Raw genomic sequence first — 6,894 nt, 5'->3', positions numbered from 1 at the left:
ATCGCTGACCAGAATTGGGTCTCTCCCCTCTTAATGCTATTAATAGGTTAAATCCTAAGAATTTGTTTAGGACTGCCTATTAATAAGGGAAGCAATCAAAGAGCTTGTTTTGGTTGTCGAATAATAAGAATAGAGGCTAGCTGTTAGAGCTTGTTAATAGCTATAACAAATTAATTCAAAAACATATGAATTTGTCTTTGCATCAAGGATCAATGCTACGAATCAAAGCTGAACTTGTCCCTTCAACCGGAAGCTTTCTCCCATCGATTTGATCTTTTGTTTTCTGTTATTTTCCGCTATTTACTTGTTTTCCTTAGCTTTACAAACCCCCCTTAATCCATTACTTGAAAATAAATCCACCCAATCCCTATGGAGAACGACTTTGCTCATCACTATCTGCTAATTATTAACCCAGGGCAAGACTATTTATCTTTGGTTGGGTTCGGCACCCACCAAATTTTGGCACCGTTGCCGGGGATTGGTGTCCTAAGTAGGTTAATTTCCTTTTGTTTGGTTTATGCCTCGCTCTTCTCGTATAGGTGAACTCCACTACGACCCTGAGATCGAGAACACAGTTCGCCGCTTGAGGAAAGAAGCCAAGCAACGCCGCAACCAATCAGCATCACTCCCCACTTCTGAAGTGAAGTCGACTGCAGAAATCGTTGAGCCATCCAACCATTCTGAAGAAGAAGTCATGGCCAACAACAAAGAAAGAAGCCTTAGAGAGCTAGCAGCACCGGATCTGCACCAACAACCTCTCTGCATCGAATATGCAGATCTAGCGGTACCCTTTGAACTTAAATCAGGTCTTATACACTTACTCCCTACTTTTCGTGGACTTACAGGCGAAGACCCTCACAAGCACCTAAAAGAATTCCACGTAGTATGCTCAAGCATGAAGCCTCAAGGTGTTACCGAGGAACAGATCAAACTGCATGCCTTTCCTTTATCACTAGCTGATAAGGCTAAGGATTGGCTGTACTACCTACCCTCCGGTTCCATCTCAACAGTTCGGCTATAGGCTCAACCCTCCAACAACTCATGCTAACGAGGTAAACATCTCCTCCCTAGAATAGAAAATTGCAAGTTTGACCTCTCTTGTCTGTCAAATGGCCATAGATAATACACAAATGGTGAAGGCTTGAGGGATTTTCTCAACTCCGGGACATCCAACTGACATGTGCCCTACGATTCAAGATGAACCTTACGAACAAACTAATGCTGTTGGAGGATTCCCGCAAAAGAGATACGATCCCTACTCGAACACCTACAATGCAGGATGGAGGGATCATCCCAACCTAAACTATGGAACCAAGCCCTTCGGCTTCCAACATCAACATCAAACCAGGCCGTCGGCTCCACCATATTCAGCCTCTCCCAACTCAGGTATGTCTCTCGATGAAATTGTGAAAGCCCTTGCAACTAATACTCAACAATTTCAATAGGAGATGAGGACAAGTATCTGAAACCTGGAGAATTAGGTCAGCCAGCTAGCGACAACTATGAGTAGAATGGAATCTCAATCATCAGGGAGGCTACCTTCTTAGACCACGACCAACCCGAAATAAAATGCTAGCGCTATCACGTTGAGAAGCGGGAAGGAACTGAATGGAACTGAATGAACCCTATCAAGAAGCATCCAAAGATACAACTAGAGAGGAAACACCATCCCAAATGGATTCAAGCGGAAAGCCACCCCAATCCATAGTCATCGCTCCACCTTTCCCTAGCTGATTTGCAAAATCCAAGAAGGAGGAGAAAGACAAAGACATTCTCGAGACCTTCTGCAAAGTTGAGGTAAACATCCCCCTCCTTGATGCAATTAAGCAAGTACCCCGCCATGCCAAATTTCTCAAGGAGCTGTGCACTACTAAGAGAAGGCTGAAAGGCGATGAGAAGGTCCATATAGGAGAAAATGTTTCAGCCATTCTCCAGAAAAGACTACCCCCTAAATGCAAGGATCCAGGTATGTTTACCATTCCCTGTAAGATAGGAAATGTCCAGATCGAAAAATCTATGCTAGACCTAGGAGCTTCAATAAATGTCATGCCCCATTCTATTTATACAACCATGAATCTCGGACCATTAAAAGAAACGGGCGTGATCTTACAACTTGTTGATCGGTCTACTACATACCCGAAGGGAGTCTTAGAGGACGTCCTAGTCCAAGTTAATAATTTGGTCTTTCTCACCGATTTTTATGTGATCAACACAGAAGAAGATAACTCTTCCAACTCGACCCCAATTTTGCTAGGAAGACCCTTTCTTAGGACGTCCAGAACAAAAGTCGATGTGCATAAGGGGACGCTTACCATGGAATTCGATGGTGAGATCATTAATTTTAATATCTATGATGCCATGAGATACCCTAATGATGTGCATTCTATTTTCTCTATAGATGTTTTTGACTCCTTAGTGCAACAGACTTTTGAGCTAGAAGATGAAGACACACTAAGAGTTGCACTTAACAATGGGTCTGATCAACTGCAACGAGCAAAGCAGAAGTTTATGCTGAATTCGGAACTGCAAAGTTTGACTTCTGAACTGAACTCTTTTGAATTTGCTCATAATTCTTCTTTCCTTAGTTTGCCCCTATCTCGCACAAGGCTCCTTCCATCTATTGTGCAGGCACCCTAGCTAGAGCTGAAATCATTACGAACGCACCTAAAGTACATGTTCCTAGGCAAGGGGGAGACACAACCTGTGATAGTTTCCTCCAAACTCGACGCACTAGAAGAAAGGAAACTAATTCAAGCACTTAAGGAATGCAAGGAAACGATCGGATGGACTGTAGCTGATATCAAGGGGATAAGCCCATCTACCTGCATGCACAAAATACTCTTGGAAGAAGACAACAAACCTGCAATTGGAGCCCAACGCTGACTAAACCCACCGCTGATGGAGGTAGTGAAGAAAGAAGTTTTAAAACTTCTAGATGCCAGAATAATCTATCCCATTTCAGATAGTAAGTTGGTAAGTCCGGTACAAGTAGTCCCAAAGAAAACAGGTATGACGGTGGTCGAAAATCAAGACGGTGAGCTAGTGCCTACCCGAATTCAAAATGGGTGGCCGGTGTGTATAGATTACCGAAAGCTGAATTCATTAACCCAAAAAAACCACTTCCTGCTCCCTTTTATCGATCAAATGCTTGAAAGACTAGCTGGCAAATCTCATTATTGTTGTCTTGATGGTTATTCAGGGTTTCATCAAATTCCAGTTGCACATAAGGACCAAGAAAAGACTACCTTCACCTGCCCCTTCGGTACCTTTGCTTATTGGCGCATGCCATTCGGTCTCTGCAATGCTCCCGCCACATTCCAAAGATGTATGGTTAGTATATTTTCAGATTATGTGGAAAGCATTATAGAGGTATTTATGGATGACTTCACAGTGTATGGGGATTCTTTTGATTCATGCTTATCTAACCTTACAAAGGTACTTGAAAGGAGTATAGAAAAGAACCTCGTGCTGAATTATGAAAAATGTCATTTCATGGTCGACCAGTGCATCATTCTAGGGCATGTAGTCTCTTCTAAGGGAATCGAAGTTGATAAAGCAAAAGTAGATGTTATTAAATCCCTGCCCTATCCCACGAACATTCGGGAAGTTCGCTCTTTCCTTGGACATGCAGGATTCTATCGGAGATTCATCAAGGATTTCTCCAAGATAATTCGCCCCTTATGTAATTTACTCCAGAAGGATGTGATTTTGATGAAGGGTGCAGGGCAGCCTTTGATAAGCTGAAAGAATCGTTGACTTCAGCCCCAGTCATCCAGCCACCGAATTGGGATCTTCCCTTCGAGATTATGTGCGACGCAAGCAATTATGCCATTGGTGCTGTTCTGGGACAGAGGGTTGGAAGAGCCACTCATGCAATATATTATGCTTCGAGGACCCTTGATGCTGCCCAATGCAATTATTCAACAATAGAGAAGGAACTCTTGGTTGTAGTTTTTGCTTTAGAAAAATTCCGTTCATATTTATTGGGTACTAAGGTGATTGTTTATTCTGATCATGCAGCCCTAAAACATTTTCTCGCCAAGAAAGAAGCAAAGCCGAGGCTTATCTGCTGGATTCTCCTACTACAAGAATTTAACCTCGAAATCCGCGACAAGAAGGGTGCAGAAAATTTGGTTGCAGACCATCTTAGTAGGCTGACTACAAGTGAAGAGGCAACACCCTTGAAAGACGAGTTCCCAGATGAGCACCTTTTTGCGATTCAAGAAGGAACTTCATGGTATGCAGATATAGTTAATTATTTGGTTACTAGAACCATACCAGGAGAATTAACAAGAGCTCAAAGGGATAAGGTAAGAAGCGATGCCAAGTACTACATCTGGGATGACCCATATTTGTGGAAGCAATGTTCCGATCAGGTCCTTCGAAGGTGCGCGCCCGACCCCGAAATCCCCTCCATTCTTCACTTCTGCCATTCATATGCCTGTGGGGGCCATTTTGGCCCAAAGAGGACAACACGTAAGATACTGGAGTGCGGATTATTTTGGCCTACCCTATTTCGTGATGCTTATATGTTCTGCAAGGCCTGTGAACAATGCCAAAAGACAAGTAATTTAAGCCATAAAGACCAAATGCCACTTACCCCTATACTGATATGTGAAATATTTGATGTATGGGGTATAGATTTCATGGGCCCATTCCCTTCCTCTTTCAGTAATGTTTACATCCTACTAGATGTAGACTATGTTTCGAAATGGGTATAAGCTAAAGCTACCCGGACTGATCATGCTAAGGTTATTGTAGATTTTGTCAAGTCCCACATTTTCTCCAGGTTTGGAATGCCCAGGGCGATAATAAGTGACCGAGGTACTCACTTCTGCAACTGAGTGGTGGAAGCTCTATTCAAGAAATACAATATCACCCATCGAATTTCCACTGCATACCACCCACAAACAAGCGGACAAGCCGAAGTGTCCAACAGGGAGATAAAATCCATACTTGAAAAAACGGTTGACCCTAGAAGGAAGAATTGGAGTCTGAGATTCAATGATGCAATATGGGCCTACCGCACAACCTACAAAACTCCTATAGGTATGTCTCCCTACCGTTTGGTATTCGGCAAGCCATGTCATCTCCCTGTGGAACTGGAACATAAAGCATACTGGGCGGTCAAACAATGCAACATGCACATGGATGAGGCAGGAGAACAGAGGAAGTTGCAGCTACAGGAACTAGAAGAGATCCGCAATGACGCTTATGAGAGGTCTCAAATCTACAAGGAAAAGACAAAAGCCTTCCATGACAAGACGATCTCAAGGAAAGATTTTGCAGTTGGCCAGAAAGTTCTTCTTTTCCATTCTAGGCTTAAACTCTTCCCTGGTAAGTTGCGATCTCGGTGGGTTGGACCTTTCACTGTTACTAACGTCTTACCTTATGGAGCAGTTGAGATTCAAAGTCCGACCATAGACAAGAGGTTCAAGGTAAATGGGCACCGTCTAAAACCCTTCTATGAAGGATTTCAGGTATACAATGTGGAAGAGGTACCCCTCGAAAATCCGACCTATGCAGAGTAGGGCATGAAACTCTGTCTCCCCACCCACCTTCCACCGCATCAGGGAAGTTTGCTCCTTTTCTTTTTTTTTCCTCTCTACTTGTTTTCCTTTTAGTTTCCACCTTTTATTAAGTTTTAAGTATGGGGGGGGGTATAGGCTTTAACCGTTTCATTTCAAAAAAAAAAAAAAAAAAAACACTCAACTCTTTTGAAATCAATTGAAACAATATTTTGGGAAAATTCTTGTGGACCGAGTAATGAGGCACAATTGAGTACACGACCTTTCTGAAGCCATTCCCTTTTTAGCTAGTCCTAAATTCAGGTTTAAGTAAACAGGGCAAATACTTTACCATTGCTACAAATGGTAGGATGGAGCATAAAATGCACCACCAGCCAAGTCATCTGATAGTAGGACGGAGCATAAAATGCACCTACTAGCTAGCATTTCAAATAGTAGGATGGAGCATAAAATGCACCTACTGACCAAGTAATTCAAACAGTAGGATGGAGCATAAAATGCACCTACTGACCAAGTAATCCAAAAGTGAGATGGAGCATAAAATGCACCTACTGACCAAGTAATCCAAAAGTGAGATGGAGCATAAAATGCATTCACTTCTTCAGAGGAGAGAAAAAGAAAATAAAAAGAGAGAGAAGATAAAAAGGTTTTCCCTGATTTACTACCTGGTTTGTAGTAGCAAAAATTGGATTGACTGATGAATGAGTCATGTATGACTTGGTTGTATTGATTTAACGGTTCGCAATAATTAACCTAGAATATTTGATGAGAAAGACGAAGGAGAGTTGAGTTTAAAAATTGGTAGGATAGCTACTTTATTATTGTTCTCTTTTTTTTACTTGAATTTTGACTTGCCCGAGGACGGGCAAGGTTTAAGTGTGGGGGGATTTGATGAGAATAAAATTTGTCATATTTTTATCCCTCAATATTCAGTATTTTACACTTAAATGGTACTTAATTGGACTCATTACTCTTGTATTTCGATTTAGGGCAAGCAAATGGCGATTGGAAGAAAACAAGGCTAATGGGATGATTTTGCATAGTTTCGGCACCAATCCGTGATCTGGGCATAATTCGCAATTCTAGACTCCGATTTGGACAATTCAAGAAGCACTGGAAAGATAAGAAAAAGGCCCACATGTTTTATGTTTTATGTTTTGGCAGAATTGTTCCGCATTGAAGACGAATTTGGGACCAAAGTCAGAGCAATTTCGCAGCAAGGCCCATTTCACAAGCTAAAGCCTATTTCGCAGAAGAGTCTTGAAGCAAGCCCGAATTGTTAAAGATGAAAGAATGGTAGGATCCATCTAATGGACGCCATAAAGGTTGCGGAATGGGTGGGCGAATTTCAAAAATTTCCTACCTT

At 42.1% G+C, this 6,894-nt stretch overlaps 1 pseudogene; it reads left to right on the top strand.

Annotated features, from left to right (window-relative positions):
* The first annotated feature begins 517 nt into the window (after positions 1 to 517).
* LOC148872257 (uncharacterized) lies at positions 518 to 5,531 on the top strand (annotated as a pseudogene).
* The last annotated feature ends 1,363 nt before the right edge of the window (positions 5,532 to 6,894 follow it).

The sequence above is a fragment of the Nelumbo lutea genome, chromosome 2 (genome assembly GCF_056320005.1).
Source record: "Nelumbo lutea isolate HS-2025 chromosome 2, American lotus-T2T, whole genome shotgun sequence".
Lineage (NCBI taxonomy): Eukaryota > Viridiplantae > Streptophyta > Magnoliopsida > Proteales > Nelumbonaceae > Nelumbo > Nelumbo lutea.
The sequence above is the reverse complement of the archived record's forward strand: the minus strand, read 5'-3'. Positions and strand labels throughout refer to the sequence as shown.